Raw genomic sequence first — 15,480 nt, forward strand, 5'->3', positions numbered from 1 at the left:
GTGGGGGGAGTGATGTAATTTTTGTAGACTTAACATCAAAAATTTTGGGTATATTTTATGAACTATTTCCAGGTTGACTTTCCAGGTTTTTTGTTTAGGTACACTGCCCGCTTTAGGTATGATTTTTATTGAATGTCCTAAACGTGTGGGCTATTTTTATTTTATACACGAATGGGCTTTCTTTTGTCTACTAAATGCTTGCAAATACACATTCATCAAGTCCTCATTTTTTGTGTTCTAGACATTATCACTTACCTCAAATTGTGTACCTCAATCAAAATGTTGATGGTATAGTTCCTCAAATTCTTTGTTTTGAATTTTGTCCCCAGCTCCGTGGAGCCACTACCACCAATTCTTATGAAACTGATTTTTTATATTCTCCCTCTTCTTTCTCTGAACAATATATTCTATTACTAATACCCTTCTGCTGTTTTCCAAATCATTGTGGTATAAAGGTTCTCCCCAGATTAAGATGAGTGAGTCCCATGATCTGGGACCACATCTGGGCCTGCCTTCTCCTCTTATATGTTACCATTAGGTATAGAATGTGATGCCCCATTATTGTAATCATTGATTTCGTTTTTAGGGATTATGACTGCATTTCTTTCCTCCAATGTTCCATTAATAACCTAGCAAACTTTGAAGGAGTTTCTACTTAAACAATTGTACTCCTTCAACTCCTACCCCCGCTCCCCAGAAAATATGCCACAGACACATACACTTTTATAAATGTGTTTTATCAACACATTTCTCCCATCTTCTTTCTCCATTACCTTGTCTGTTCCCAACTTTATTTTCTTCCATTTAGCAAAATAGTCTTTCTCTGATCCTTATATCTAGTGCCTTCTTTTGCATTCATACCATTTACTTTACCATCATAGCTTATTTTTCATCTCCTTCAAACAATATTTGTTCTTAATTAAAATTATCTTCTTCCAGAAAAATTAGGAAATTCCAGTGCGTGGGTTGAAGAGATAATACACATTCTTTCTTCCTTAAAGATGTCATAAATTTAATCTTTGAATGTAATCATAGGCAAAAGGACTTGTGAGGTTCTAGGATCATTGCCCCACTCCACTGGAATTCTAAAAGACAAGTTTCAGGTAACTAGATAGTGGATTTTATTTGGTAATTTTCATATTTCATATACATTTTTAATTATTCAATAAATGCTTTAGATATTAATTTTTTTAATATTCAGAACTTAAAATTTATAATTAGTTGGAGGGGTGCCTGGGTGGCTCAGTCAGTTGAGGGTCAAACTCTTGATATTGGCTCAGGTCATGATCTCAGGGCCATGAATTTGAACCCCATATTGGGCTCCTCGCTCAGTGGGGAGTCTGCTTGAGATTCTCTTCCTCTTGCTCTCCTTTTGCCCCCTCCCCCTACTCCTGCTCACTCTCTCTCTCAAATAAATAAATAAATCTTTAAAAAATTATAATTAGTTGGAAAGAACACTTTATTTTATGGAACAGGCCACTTCTGACTTAGGTTTTTTTATGCTGAGACATATGGTGTATAAGACAATGGCTACTCTCTGCAAATTGTGACACTGTATATGTCTTGTTGATTAGAGATGGGCATATGAAAGCATCTATAACAGCACTTATCACACTGAGCCCTCAATAAAAGTTTAGGGTGGTTTACTATAGAATTATAAATAACAAAATGAAAACAAGGCAAACAATTGTGAATACAGAGTTAGAAGATGATGAGGTATTGAATTAGTTCATGTGTTCTCTGGAAAGTAGGATAGTTCTGCAAAATGCCTAGAAATTCATAAAATGTTGTGCAGCAATTCCTGGTATTTCATTATTTTTCTGGCTAGTACCCCACTATTCTGAACTTTAGAATACTCTCTTTCCTGCCAAAAATGGTCAACAGTTTCCTTCACAGTTTGTTTCTCCCTAATGTAAATGTAGCTTCCAGTATCTTTCTAGAATTTAATGGGACATGTTATTCACTATACAGAATTTATTTGGCTGGAAAAACATCTTTTCTTCAAAGTGAGTTCTAATATCCAATAACTGACAAAAGAGACAAGCGCATAGTGAGGGATATAGTTTCTCTATCTGTCCTTTTTATCTATTCACCTATCTATCCATCTCTGTTGAATAGAAATATGTATTATGTAAATATATACATATTTATATCTACAGATATTAAATACGTATATTTAGTTTCCAATAGTACCTTTAGGAAAATTGAGTTGGTAATGTAATTTGTATAAATTCAGCCCTTAATTAAGGGTTCTTTTGGTCACTCTTGCAATGGATTAAGAAGATGCTCATTTTTTTCTCTTCTAACCTGCTACAGGTACCTTTACAAAATTATACTTCTCAGTTAGGAGCACCATTTCCCCACCATCTCTGTTCCTACCCTGATATTCTTTGTCACGTACTGGATTAGAGGTTTTCAGTTTGGAGGGTGGAGGGCCGATGTCCATGATGCTGATTCATTGAGATTTGTGCCTGAATTTAACAGTACATGAATGAGGCTTATTGTGAGGGAGATGTAGGAGAGGAATGTAATACAGTTCCTATTGTACCTAAATAGTATGTGTTTGTGTATGGTGAAATGGAGAAGTAACAATGGACAGCAGCAAAATACCTATATATTTTGCCTATCACTTTATTTCTCTTTTAGCAGGTAGACGGGAGAAAATATGAGTAAAAAGTTTCATCTACAAATAATTGAAACACGTTGTGAAAGTTTGAGTTACTATTTTTTTACTGTCTATAGTATATATTATCTAGAAGCAGAATTCACTTAAATGCCAACATGTTGCATATCAACTTATCAAATGACTTATCAGTCATTTCTCACATTCTGTGAATCTTTTCAAGGAAAATTATGAGACATGAAATAAAAACACTTGCTAAAATACAGTAAAAAAAGCCAGTGGGAAAGACTAAACAATGGAGCTGACACCCACTACTACTTAAAACTCAGTGTTATGACTAGAAAAATATTTATGTTGGTAATGTGTATATAATAAGAAAATATTTCAATTACAAATATTTTACTTTTCATAGTACTACAGCCTCTCCCAGTAAAATAGCATGCAATTGAGTGGCTTTATTTTTATTTTTTTTGTGGTGTATTATTATCTGGAGTCTATTTTTGTGTCTTGGAAGTTCCAGATGACATAATTTTCATCACTAGATTGTACATTTAAAGCTAAGATAACAGCAATATGTAGGGAGGTACTTTTTAAAAGCCATCATGGAGTGATTATAAACATTTCATAGCTGATCAGCATCATTTTACCAAGGCATATATTGCTCTAAATGCACTCTTTCAACTTCCTTATATTTATAGAGATTGAAGAGTACCACGGGAAGCCTGTATTGCTGTATCATGTGCTGCTTGTGCTTCTAAAGCGTCCAGTGGATTTTTAATCATATGAGGTAAATACTAAATTTATTTAATTATATTTTCAGGATGAAATGAAATACCATTTTGTGTCTTCAGACTTATTTTCTTTATAACAAGAAGGAAATTAGTTTTCTTTTATTTAATCATGCATTTAATTAAGTAGTCCCCCTGGTGTGTGAGCTCCAAAGTGACTGGGAGAAGTAATGGCATATCAACAATCCACTGTTAGGCTTCTACATTTTTCTCTATAAAACTATTATCTATGTTACATGTGATATGTTTCCAGTAGTCTGTATACCGTTTTTATTTGCTTAAAGTGATTTTTGTCCTTTTAAACACTATGGTAACATAGTTCAATGTTCTAGTTCAAATTTATACATGAAGCATAATGGCTAAACATATTTTCTTTATTAATACTTATGACATGGGTAACGATATTGGAGGTATATATCGCTATTAATTTGAAGTGGAAAGTGAGTCATTTCTGGGCTTTTTTTTTTCTTTAGTTTTGGCAGGCAGAACATTTACGCATTCTATGTTTAAGAAAAAAATACACCTGAAAGAATAGAAACTACTTTATAGCCTTTTAGGGGCCTTTCTGTGTGTGGTGTAGATAACTTTCTTTTCCTTGCAAAGACTTACTAGTTTTTCTACCTCCTCTTTCTCTGCTGGTGGTCATCAAGCATTGCAACAGGGTTTTTATTTTTTTATTATTTTTAATTTTTGTTTCGTTTTGGTTGTCAGAGAACAAATGGAAACATTGGCAATCGCTGTTTTCTGTTCACCACCTAACATTACAGGGAGAGGAATTAGGAATTGAGGGGTGCCCAGAAAGATAAGTCTTGGCAAGTATCTGTTAAGGAAGCCCTCATTTAATGCAACTACAGGGAGACATATGGGGCTGCTTGCATATGTCCTCATGAAGACCAAAAGTGAAGCAAAGAACATTTTCTTCTGAAAAATGGGTGTCCTAGAAAAGAAATAGGCCTGCTTCCGGCACTCTCACACAAGTCTATCAGACAAACAACGATGGCAAGGAAAGAATGCCTTTGTTTGTGAACAGTCTACCCAGGTATTAATGGTGGACACACACACACACACACACACACACACACACACACACTGTTGTTTTGGGGCCAAAGGAAACTGACACTTTCTGTACACAGAAATATAGATTTAATTGAAAAAAAGTATGTTTCAAGGAGCAATGGAAGAAAAATTAAACAGTCACAAAATATACTGACTTGGTGAGATTTTTTTTTTTGAACAATAAAGACATCATTGACCAAATTTAAATCATGGACTGCATGATGAGGCATATGGCTCACATTTTATGAGGCTCTCCATTATGTTGACTTAGATGAGATAATAGGGAAGGAATGGACAGTCATATAAAGAGAAGTAGGGGAGACTGCTCATTTGCTCAGCACAAAAGTGTCTATCATTCACAGGGCTCTTCCAATCAAAAAGAACATTCATTGATACTTAAAATATAAATTTAATGTGATTTGAGGACACTGTGAAATATAATTGCTTCTTTGACTATTTCTTAGTATACTCTTTCATAGTTATTTTAGCCAGTTTAAGTAGTCCTGATAAATTAACCTATATTTTCCACTTGAATTTATGGTAAGTTCTACAATCTATCCCTGATTGTGAACCCAGAGAACACTGGCTGTCTTCAGATGTACCTAGATAGTAGACAGAGAGTGATTTTATTTTTATCAGCAAAAAATGTAACACACACTATTAATTTATTAAATGAGTAAAGGTTATTTTAAAACAATATTTTATGTGATTTTGATGGGATTTTTAAGAAACGCCAAAGCCATATGGAAACTTTTAACAAAAATTTAAAGTATAAAACAGAAACAGGATGAAAGGACAGGTCCTGTTTCCTCTAAGCTCTTGTTCTAACCATTGAGCTCATTTTTACTTCCATTTTCAGTCCCCTCCCCCAACACTGGCTCCTTCTCCTTTGCACACAGTCAAGTCTTCATCTAAAGTGACAAAGAGAGATTTAACATCCTCCCCGCCGCCCCCGCCCTCCACAGGTACTGAACTATTTACCTATTTTTTATTGCTATTCTTAATTTCCTCTAAATCTTTGGCGAGGTTTTAAAATTTATTTTCTCTATTCTAAAGCCATCAGAATATATTTTAAAAAAATCAATATTAGTTAAGAACAAAGTAAACTGAAAAGATAATGGAGACATTTTTGTTGTTTAAAAAAAAGTCATAGACTCAAGTTGAGAAGGTAAGTGTCACCAGTGTGATGACAGTGTGTAATTAGAATGCGGATGACACAGAGAGGGAGAAAAACCATGAGAGACTCTTAACTATTGGAAACAAACTGGGGGTTGCTGGAGGGGAGGTGGGTGGGGGGATGGGGTAACTGTGTGATGGGCATTAATGGGGACACAGGATGTGATGAGCACTGGGTATTATATGCAACTGATAAATTATTGAACACTACATCTGAAAAAAAAATGTGAATGACATTAACCTATGTCAATGTATTGAACAGAGAGGGTGCTATAAACTAGGTCAGCACTCTGAGTAGAACACCTCCAAAACACTGTGACCTGAGTCCACAAGTTGAAGAAGGACATTGATGAACCAGAGGATAACTGTCTAGAGCAAGCATGATAATGAGGGAATTTGAAAGTTTGAAAGAATTATGTATGCCTTGTTTTGAGAAGAAAAGACTAACAAGTGTTAGAGATGATAATTTTTTGTAAATATTTGAATCAATGTCAGATGGAAGGGAAGTTAGTATTTATAGCTGTGACTCTGAAGGAGGTCCTGAGCCATTTGGGTCTATTGTGACCCAACATGGGAAAGATTTTTAAAATAATATTAAATGGGATTCATTTAAATAAACAAAACAAACAAAAACAGTAAAAAAAAAAACCAAAAAAACAGAATTTTTCCCCAAACAGAGTGGGCTGCTGTAAATAGGGTTAACAGTCCTGCTTCTAGAGATGTCACCTGAAGATGGTTGGCTGACCAGCTGCTTCTCATTGGGGATTCATGTACTAATCAGTGTTCGAAAAGATGACAATTTATGATTTCTACATGGAGAAATATCCTTTACATACGTCATCAGTATTTAATATTGAGTGATACTTTTTTTATGCCCTATGTTTTCTTAATTTAAGATGATTTTTATGTATAAAGAAATCTTATTTAGAAAAATGCTGGAATGGTTTTATTTTTCATTCTGTCACTAAGTAGGATATGGATTTGAAGTCAATAGTTTACTCTGTTTTAGTTCATCTATAAAATAAGAAAGCTAAGCAAATGACCCCAAAATTCTTACTAGCTCCAAAAATCTATGAATTTCATCTATCTGACAGAAGTTGCAAATAGCGTGGCAGAATGTTTTTAGTGGTTACAATCTCAGGCATGGTGCAGCATTCCTAGGTTCTCACTCACTGCCTCTGTCACTTTGCTAATTTATATGAGGTCTCTGGGGCTTAATTCACTCGTCTGTAAAAAGAGAAGGTGAAACTACTGCTTGTGGTGTGATACCGTCATGGACGCTCATGTACTAATGATGGTAAGAATGAATGGCTTAAAACCAGCCATTGCAAATGACATGCTTTTCCAATTCACTGACCTTGAATTAGAGCCCAACAATTATGTAGTTACCTAGGAGCACATTGTACAGCCTAAAGTTAAATATTTTATGGGTATTTTATTTATTATTGTTTAATGATTTTGGACTATGACTGAGATAAGATGTTAGCCTTTCAGTTAGACTTCTGTTCACGTATTATATAAAACCAGAGTTGTTATGTTGTTGTTGTTATTGTTGTTGTTGTTGTTTTCTGAGGAAGTCTAGATGTTGGCTATAGATACTCCCTTTTGTACTTGTCTGTATAGGTATAATGTTAGCCGGTTCAGGTAACTGTTCTGGTTAGGTGTCCTGGCTCCTGAGAAGATGCCAAAATTATGCATGTTTTAAAACCCATGGATATGTCCTTAATTAGTAATACCAAATATCTGTAGTCTGTTACTCACCATACAATATATGCATCATAATTTTTGCCAACCAATATCAATCAGCAAAGTAGTGGCAAGAAATAATATTGAGGGAAGATTGCCCAAATGACATGAATCCTTTTCATTCATCAGTATAGCTTAAATTGTATCAATGGATTAAATAAGACTATTAAGATCTTTGTATTTACTCTGTAGATGTGCTTTCACTGAACCACAGCTTTAATCAATGCAATCAACTTAACACTGATTTGTGTTATCGATGCTAGAAACTCATGTTTCCATTTATGGTAGTAATGTCATTCATGGTGTGGTTTTCTTCATCCTTTATGAAGTTTCTCCTTCCATGGGACATACTTCCAGTCTAAGCACTCCAAATACAGGGCTTCTCCTGGAAAATTATTTTTAACTGTGTTTCCAGTGGACCACGTAATAGATTTATTTGCAGGTGTGTGTGGGGTTCTAGGAAGCTCAAAACCAAATCTGTTGCACATATCTGGCAAGTAAACAGGATCCAATGGCATATATGGTAGTGAAGCATAGCTGCTATGGGATCAATTGAGGCATGGATCTCATCTCTTATTTGGTTCTAGGGTAGATTTGATCAAGTTGCGACCCCATTTTTCTTTTCAGGGCTTATATTATGGCAGTGTTGTGAAGATTGAAAAAAGATAACACTTAATATATTATTACCCATTCTTGGCAAATGTTAGCTATAATCAGTACTAAAATAGAGATTTCCCAAAAGTAGCTCTTTTCAACCACCTTTCTTGACCTATCAAAACACATATTTGTTCATGTATCCATTCAGTAAACATTTATGGAGCGCCTGTTATGTTCATTTATTACTCACATGTATATGAGTAAATGATACAGATGAGATCCTTATTGTCATTGAACTTATGTTCTAAATGGGTAGTGTGAAGTGTAGAGTCCATTAACAATAAAAATATGTAAAAGAAAGCATTCAGTAATAAGAAGTGCTAAAACAAGTTGAGAGCCTGAGGATCTACTTGGAATTGTGTTGTTAGGAAAGACTTTAACAATGGAGGTGACATTTTAAGCAGGGACCTGAGTGATAAGAAGGAGCCACCTGATAAGATATTTCTGCAGGAAGAGCTTTCCAAGAGGAGGAAAATTGAATTCCCAGGAAGAGGAAATAATCCTCTGATTGGAAAGATTCCAGGATGTTGTGGGATAGTTATCCAATGAATATCTATGCCCATAGGAACCAGTCTGTCTTCTCTTCCTTTCAAACTGGAAGGCTAAAGCCCTTCTACATGGAGGAGCTCCACCATCTTTTTTACTAACACACTCTTCTCCTTTTTATCTTATTTCCATGGTAACCTGACCCAGGGCTTACCCCCTAGGTAGCTCCCTCTGACCTATTATTTTCCTTGAAAACGTTCAATCTGCTCAATGTAAAATGTATGATTTGGGCTTAAATTTGAAGTCATGTAGTAGAGATCTCTCAGGCTTCTAACCCAGGTCCTAGTTCCAGCCCAGGTGACCATAGTTCTCCATATTGACAGTTAGGTCCCAAAGACTATTAATGAAAAAGAGGAACTTTGCCCTCCTTTACCACTGTTCCTTGCCCGTAGCTCCCTTAGGAGTGACACAAAGAGCAGTACTGTTTTTTGAGAAAGGAGTCCAACAGATCTGGATTCCCCCAGACATAAGCTACTTGATTTCAAGTAGGTACTAACCTTATCCCTGGCATTATTTTATCTGTTTCGTTTTAAAATTTTTCCTCATTTATTTTGATCTCACACCAAAACAACTTAGTTAGCTATCCCAAGTCCTTTTAGGAACAAAAAAGGATGCAATACACTCTCTCAGTATAAATATTTTATTTCTTATTACTATTTACCAAATATCTCATATTCCCTATTGATTGCCCATTTGCATCAATGAATATCACAGTTTCATCACTCTGCATAAGGGACTTAAATACCTCAGGCATTCTTACGCTTACTAGTTCAGATATAATCTCAGATTGATTCTCCCAGGGATCCTTGTCCACTTTTTGTGCTTCTCTCAACCCTACCCTGCTCCTCATGCATTCCATGCATATGGTAGTTGATCATTTCAGCATATAGGGGAAGGGAAAGGAACTAAAATGAAGAATAACCTTTTAAAATGTTTTATGTGTTCTTTCTATGCCCATATGTATTTGCAGTGATCACTGTTTTATCGGAAGAGGTTAAAATGTTATTAATATGTACATTGAATTGGCTTGGCATTTGCTGCATGCCATTCCCACAGGCATGAGGGATAGCTAATCAAAATACAACTGCAGCTCAACATGCCTGCAGCATGATCTGTTTGTCACCAGAAAGGAGGCTTGAAGTGAATTTTGGTTCCTTTTTTTTCAATCTGTTAAGATATAATCCCTGCCCTATGTTTAGCTCCTCATCTTCCTATGTTACAGAAAATAATAGGAAAAAATGGTAAATCTGAGAACCTCCACACTTCTATCCTGTATACATAAAGCTCTATTAGTATTTTTGTACTCAGCTATGTGAAGGGTGCATTTTTTTGAGAAAGACCCACTTTCACTCAGAATGTTAGAAATCAGAAGTTTTGTCTACTGAATTATCAATAGTTTCAGGGGTGATGGATCTCAGTGGAAATATGATAACATCATTTTTGTATCAACATTTATGCAACAACTTTATAGCACTTGTCATGCATGAGCCAGGCACTGTTTTAAGCACTTTACAATATTTAATTTCCATAATAGCCCTATGAAATGAATTTTATTATCCCCTTTTTGCTGATGAAGAAACTAGAGCTGAGGGGATTAATAACATGCCCAGGATTGCACAACTGATAAATACAATATGTTATATAACAAGATATACTTAGCAACTAAGGCCTGCAACAGAATTTTTGAGAACCTCTAAGCAGCAGTAACAATGACCCAGTCATTGAAGAGTGGAAAATGGTCCTTTCTGTGATCTCTCTTCAAAATATCCTGTCACTTGATAGGTTACATGAGGAAGAATAATTTCAGAGATGGCGAAAGAGTTTATAAATATTAAGTTAAATCTGTATCTAGAAAACTGGAGAGGAAGTGATATAGACATCGATTTCTTTTGCTTGCAGCCTAAATAATTTTGTCACCCCATCTAAATTTTCCCTTCAGAAAGGGAGATAAATTAGATTAATCTCAGCAGGTCTCTGGTAAACCTATTTGCGTTGGGTCTCCCTCTGGACTCTGATTACATTTTGCCCTACTGTTGTGTGATGCTTGCATCCTTGGAATCTTTTTATGACTCTGAATTCATGCTGCACATGCGATTTACAATAGCATTAAAAAAGTGCAGCACCTAATTAATTCACCAATCAGCTGTCAGAGCCTTTGATCTTTTCCTGGTTCACTGTTGAGCTCCCTTTGGGAGCATTGGTATTATGGAAGTGCCATTTCCATTATGCTGTGTGTGGTGTTAGAGCAGAGGACTAAGTTATGCTGCTTGTTCATGGAAAATATGCCATCCTCATGAGTGCCTTGATGACTTTGTTAAAAATACCTTCTGCCACCCCGTTCTCTTGTTCTCATGAATACTGTGCCTCCACAGTACCACAGGGTTTTCACAGTGGCATAAATTAAGGGAGGGGAGATCAGCATATTCTAGTTTCATACCTGTGTTTTTTTCCCTTGAGTTTTTCTATTTTATCCTTAAGAAACATTATCCCATTTACCTTTTTAAAAAAGCAAATTGAAAATCTATCTTCTCAGATTGTGTCATCTTTGAAGACTTTCTTGACTCAAACATTCCAAAATAAGGACATTTTATACACCATAGGAATATTCATGGCTACTAAGTATTTCATGGACTTACAAAATTAGAACCACGTGAACATGTTTTATGAATACTTTTAAAGAAACGTAGGAAGGAAAGATATGGTGTTTGTAGAATTTTAGCATCAAATTTACTTATGATTACTATGTACTTTAATGATTGCATGACTCAGTTCTTTTGCTGAGTAATAAACTACTCCAAAACTTACTTGCTTAACACAACTAATCATTTGATTATTTTTCACAGGTTTCTGGGTCAATGGGCAGTTTTGGTGATCCTAGGTTTGACTGATTTCAGCTGAGCTTGCTCATACGCATGAGGTCAGCTGTGAATAGGCCAGGAGTGACAGGGATGGTGGAAGGTATTTTTAACAAAGTCATCAACACACTTATGAGGATGGCATATTTTCCATGAAGAAGCAGTATAACTTAGTCCTCTGACTCACTTATTTTGCAATTTTGTGACTGAAGCACCAAGAGTGACTGGGCTGTATATCTCTATCATACAATTGATTAGCTTGAGCAGATTTACATAGCAGATGTCAGTTTCAAGACAAAGAATGGAAGCATTGAAGCCAGTGCTTAGAATTGGCTCAATGTTGCTTTTACCATAATCTGTTGGCCAAAGGATGTCACCAGGCCACCTAGATACAAGGAGTGGATAAATAGATTCTACCTCTGGACAAGAGTAGCTATGAAGTAACACTACAAAGGGAGTGGCAGTTTTACAATCTATCACATTTAACTACCTGACAGAGTTTAATGTCCTATAGACTGACGTAGGTTTAGTTTTTGCACTGTTATTTAATCAGGCTGGTTCTCCAATCAAAAACAGTACTTCTAAATTTGACACTACAACTTAGCATCACGACAGTAGTACAATATATTCCACATACATTGAAAATCTTTTATTTTAGGGGCACCTGGGTGACTCAGTGGGTTAAGCATCTGCCTTCAGCTCAGGTCATGATCTCAGGGTCCTGAGACTGAGCCCCGCATTGGGCTCCCTACTCGGTGGGGAGTCTTCTTCTCCCTCTACCTCTGCCCCTGCTCCTATTTTTTCTCTCTCTCTTTCTTTCTCAAATGAATGAATAAAATCTTAAAAAAAAAATCTTTTATTTCAGATGTTTCTTTTTTAATTGGTTTTATTGAATAGAGATATGGAAAAATATTTAAAATATGTATGAGTTGTAAATTAGACTACAAAATGCATACCATTTTGCACACCATTCAGTGTAAGAAAAACGTTAACATATCTTGAAGTAACCCATATATTCTTCTTTAATCCAGTCTCTTTCCTTGTCTCCTTGGAGATAACCTGTCTTCTGAATTTTGTTTATCATCCTTTTGCTTTTCATTATAGTTTTGAGACATATTTCTACCATTGTATATTTGTTATGGGTACATATCTTATTTTTTTAATTTTACATAAATGGAATCATACTGCCTATTACCACAGTTAGCTACTGTTTCAAATTTTGTATTTTAGTTGAAATATCTAGTCTATTTACATTGATTACGATGCTAATATATTTTCTTTAAATCGTCAATATTATTTTAAATTTGTTATTTGTCTACTCATTCTTGTGTCTCTTGATCTATTTCCTAATTATTTTGAGTTGATTATTCTCATTTATCCTTCCTTCTATTAGTTTAATACTGATATTCTCTTTTCTAGTCTTTAATGATTATCTAGAAATGCATTTATGTGCAGGAAAACTCACTAAAGTGTGAAGTTCAATCTTCACTCTCCTTCTAAACAATATAAGAGCTTGGAATAACAACTACAATCAGCTTCCTTTAATTTTATAGCAATTTTCATGCATTTTACTTCTATTGCAATATTTAACCCAAATGACAATTTTATTTTTGTTTCATATAGATAAATAAGAATATTGCTCACTGTGTTTGCTTATCATTCCTTCTTGTATCTGAGATTTTCCATCTGAGATCTTTTACTTCTGCCTGAAGAACTACATCTAGGATATCATTTAGTAATTATCTATTGGTAGTAAATGCTTAGTTTTTCTTTGTCTGTAAATGTCTTTATTTTTTCCTCATCACTGAAAGACATCTTGTGGAATATATGATTCTAGGTTGATAGTTATTTTGCTTTAGCACATTCTGTCTATTATTATACCGGCCTTCTAGTCTACATTGTTGCTGTTCGGAAGTCATTTGTCCACCTAATTGCTTTCCGTGAAGATGATCAATCTTTCCTCTCCACAGCATTAATATTTTTTCTTTGTCTCTGCTGCCTTTGTAGTTTTACTGTGGTATGTCCAGGTATCAGGTTTTTCATATTTATTTTATCTTATTTTATTTTGATCTTATGTTATTTAATTTTTATATTGGTGTCTTCCATCAATTCTGGATAATTTGCAGTTATTACTTATCTATATATTACCTTTACTCATTTTTCATTCTCCTTTCCTTTTGGGATCCAGAAGGTAAAAGTGAGCTTTCATGCTCTCTTCATATTTTGGGTTCTAATGTGTTCCTAATTTTTGGTCTCTGAATTCGGTTTTCTTTAATTGGTTTAAGTTGTGACATAATTTTAGACATACAGCAAGGTCCCAAGAATAGTAATAAGGATTTTCGTGTACCTTCATCCAGATTTTCCAGCTGTTATCATTTTATCATTTTACCACATTTCCTTTGTCATCTCTCTCTTTCTGAAACATTTAAGGATAACTTGAGTCACAATGCCTCTGAATCATGAAATACTTATTTATATTTTTTCTAAAAACAAGAACATAATATTCATGACCATAGTATAATTCTAAAAAATCAGGATATTAATATAGATTTGATATTAGTAATTAATATACAGGAATTGTGGGGGTTTTTTTTTTTAGGATTTTATTTATTTATTTGACATAGAGAGAGCACAAGCAGGGGGAATGGCAGGCCAAGGGGGAGGAAGAAGCAGGCTCCCCTCTAAGCAGGGAACCCGATGAGGGGCTTAATCTCAGGACCCTGGGATCATGACCTGAGCCAAAGGCAGACGCTTAACTGACTGAGCCACCCAGGCGCCCCTATAGGAATTGTGGCTTTTATCCATTGCTGTGATTACTCCAAAATGTAGTGGCTAGAAACAACAGATCTGTGGAGTGAAGTCCTCAGTCAAAAGACGTATATTGGCAAATTGGATAAGAACAAAACAAAATAAAACAGGATCCTCCAACTATAATGTTGTATACAATAAATGCACTTTAGATATGAGGATATGCATAGATTAAAAGTCAAAGATCCTCCATGTGAATAGTAACCAAAAAGGAGTAGACAAAATAGATGATGTATCAGACAAAATAGACTTTAAGTAAAACTTGTTAAGAGAGACAAGGAAGGACATCATATAATTATAAAAAGGTCAATTCACCAAGAAGTTATAATAATTATAAAGGTAATGTGTAGCAAACATCAGAGCTCCTAAATATATGAAGCAAACATTGACAGAATTGAAGTGAAAAATAGAGAGCTCTACAATAATTGTAGGAGACTTGAATACCCTACTTTCAATAATGGATAAAAAAAAGAGAGAGATCAGTAAGGAAACAGAGGACTTGAATAACACTATAGTCCAACTGGATTTAATATAAATGTACAGAACACTTCACCCAACATTAGCAAAATACATATTTTTCACATGGGACATTCTCCATGATAGACCATATGTTAGGTCACAAAACAAACTTGATAAATTTTCAAGTATTAAAATCATATGAAGTATCTTTCCCAATCCCAGTGGAATGAAGCTAGATATCAATAGCAGAATGAAAACTGGAAAACCCACAAATATGTGGAAATTAAACAAAATTCTCTTAAACAACCAATGGGTCAAAAAAGAAATCACCTGGGAAATTAGAAAATATCCTGAGACAAATGAAAATTAAAACACAGCAGACCAAAACTTACTCAACACAATGAAAACTGTGCTATAAAGTGAACTTTATAGCTACAAATACTGGCATTAAGAAAGCATAAATATCTCAAATCAGTAATCTAACTTTACACCTTAAAGAACAAGAAGAAGAAGAACAAAGAAACCCAAAACTAGCAAAAGGAAGGAAATAATAAAGATTAGAGCAAATATAAGCAAAATAGAGAAAATGAACAAAATTAAGAATGGATTCTTTGGAAAGATCAAGAAAATTGACAAACTTTAAGCTATACTAAGAAAAAAGGAGAGAAGATGTAACTAACTAAATTCAGAAATGAAAGAAGGGGCATTATTACCAATTTTACAGAAATGAAAAGGACTATACGAGAGTACCATGAAAATTGTATGA

The 15,480-nt window shown here is 34.7% G+C and overlaps 1 protein-coding gene across 4 annotated transcripts in view; it reads left to right on the forward strand.

The window, feature by feature from the left end:
• The window catches only part of LINGO2 (leucine rich repeat and Ig domain containing 2), a 1,267,465-nt gene that overhangs the window by 521,908 nt on the left and 730,077 nt on the right, over nt 1–15,480 (forward strand). For 3 of the 4 annotated variants that reach the window (XM_073881319.1, XM_073881317.1, XM_073881318.1), the window contains one exon: nt 3,322–3,410. The gene's annotated coding sequence lies outside the window, so the exon portion shown is untranslated. Of the gene's footprint in view, nt 1–3,321; nt 3,411–5,355; nt 5,433–15,480 lie in introns of those variants that run through there. The other variant, XM_025853025.2, reaches the window with a different exon arrangement.

The sequence above is a fragment of the Callorhinus ursinus genome, unplaced genomic scaffold (assembly GCF_003265705.2).
Source record: "Callorhinus ursinus isolate GAN/ISIS: 27379988/994484 unplaced genomic scaffold, GSC_fseal_2.0 scaffold42, whole genome shotgun sequence".
Lineage (NCBI taxonomy): Eukaryota > Metazoa > Chordata > Mammalia > Carnivora > Otariidae > Callorhinus > Callorhinus ursinus.